Source organism: Glandiceps talaboti, chromosome 14, assembly GCF_964340395.1.
Source record: "Glandiceps talaboti chromosome 14, keGlaTala1.1, whole genome shotgun sequence".
NCBI lineage: Eukaryota > Metazoa > Hemichordata > Enteropneusta > Spengelidae > Glandiceps > Glandiceps talaboti.
In genome coordinates, this window is record NC_135562.1 from 24434969 (window position 1) to 24437421 (window position 2453).

The window sequence follows — 2453 nt, forward strand, 5'->3', positions numbered from 1 at the left end:
AGTTAGTTGAATGACACACTCTGCACTGTAGAACCACTGGAATGACAGCCGCCACTCTATAAAATAAGTGGAATGACAGCATTTTCAATGCTTTAGAACTGGAATGACAGCATTTCTAGGTGGTAAACAGTGGAATGACACCCTTTTCAACATTCAGTTAGTTGAATGACACCCTCTGCACTGTAGAACCACTGGAATGACAGCCGCCACTCTATAAAATAAGTGGAATGACAGCACTTTCAATGCTTTAGAACTGGAATGACAGCATTTCTAGGTGGTAAACAGTGGAATGACATCCTTTTCTACATTCAGTTAGTTGAATGACACCCTTTGCACTGTAGAACCAGTGGAATGACAGCCGCCACTCTATAAAATAAGTGGAATGACAGCACTTTCAATGCTTTAGAACTGGAATGACAGCATTTCTAGGTGGTAAACAGTGGAATGACACCCTTTTCTACATTCAGTTAGTTGAATGACACCCTCTACAGTGTAGAAAAGGGTGTCATTCCACTGTTTACCACCTAGAAATGCTGTCATTCCAGTTCTAAAGCGTTGAAAGTGCTGTCATTCCACTTATTTTATAGAGTGGCGGCTGTCATTCCACTGGTTCTACAGTGCAGAGTGTGTCATTCAACTAACTGAATGTAGAAAAGGGTGTCATTCCACTGTTTACCACCTAGAAATGCTGTCATTCCAGTTCTAAAGCATTGAAAATGCTGTCATTCCACTTATTTTATAGAGTGGCGGCTGTCATTCCAGTGGTTCTACAGTGTAGAGGGTGTCATTCAACTAACTGAATGTAGAAAAGGGTGTCATTCCACTGTTTACCACCTAGAAATGCTGTCATTCCAGTTCTAAAGCATTGAAAATGCTGTCATTCCACTTATTTTATAGAGTGGCGGCTGTCATTCCACTGGTTCTACAGTGTAGAGGGTGTCATTCAACTAACTGAATGTAGAAAAGGGTGTCATTCCACTGTTTACCACCTAGAAATGCTGTCATTCCAGTTCCAAAGCATTAAAAATGCTGTCATTCCACTTATTTTATAGAGTGGCGGCTGTCATTCCAGTGGTTCTACAGTGCAGAGTGTGTCATTCAACTAACTGAATGTAGAAAAGGGTGTCATTCCACTGTTTACCACCTAGAAATGCTGTCATTCCAGTTCCAAAGCATTAAAAATGCTGTCATTCCACTTATTTTATAGAGTGGCGGATGTCATTCCAGTGGTTCTACAGTGCAGAGTGTGTCATTCAACTAACTGAATGTAGAAAAGGGTGTCATTCCACTGTTTACCACCTAGAAATGCTGTCATTCCAGTTCTAAAGCATTGAAAATGCTGTCATTCCACTTATTTTATAGAGTGGCGGCAGTCATTCCAGTGGTTCTACAGTGCAGAGGGTGTCATTCAACTAACTGATCGTAGAAAAGGGTGTCATTCCACTGTTTACCACCTAGAAATGCTGTCATTCCAGTTCTAAAGCGTTGAAAGTGCTGTCATTCCACTTATTTTATAGAGTGGCGGCTGTCATTCCACTGGTTTTACAGTGCAGAGGGTGTCATTCAACTAACTGAATGTAGAAAAGGGTGTCATTCCACTGTTTACCACCTAGAAATGCTGTCATTCCAGTTCTAAAGCATTGAAAATGCTGTCATTCCACTTATTTTATAGAGTGGCGGCTGTCATTCCAGTGGTTCTACAGTGTAGAGGGTGTCATTCAACTAACTGAATGTAGAAAAGGGTGTCATTCCACTGTTTACCACCTAGAAATGCTGTCATTCCAGTTCTAAAGCATTGAAAATGCTGTCATTCCACTTATTTTATAGAGTGGCGGCTGTCATTCCACTGGTTCTACAGTGTAGAGGGTGTCATTCAACTAACTGAATGTAGAAAAGGGTGTCATTCCACTGTTTACCACCTAGAAATGCTGTCATTCCAGTTCTAAAGCATTGAAAATGCTGTCATTCCACTTATTTTATAGAGTGGCGGCTGTCATTCCACTGGTTCTACAGTGTAGAGGGTGTCATTCAACTAACTGAATGTAGAAAAGGGTGTCATTCCACTGTTTACCACCTAGAAATGCTGTCATTCCAGTTCCAAAGCATTGAAAATGCTGTCATTCCACTTATTTTATAGAGTGGCGGCTGTCATTCCAGTGGTTCTACAGTGCAGAGTGTGTCATTCAACTAACTGAATGTAGAAAAGGGTGTCATTCCACTGTTTACCACCTAGAAATGCTGTCATTCCAGTTCCAAAGCATTAAAAATGCTGTCATTCCACTTATTTTATAGAGTGGCGGCTGTCATTCCAGTGGTTCTACAGTGCAGAGGGTGTCATTCAACTAACTGAATGTAGAAAAGGGTGTCATTCCACTGTTTACCACCTAGAAATGCTGTCATTCCAGTTCTAAAGCGTTGAAAGTGCTGTCATTCCACTTATTTTATAGAGTGGC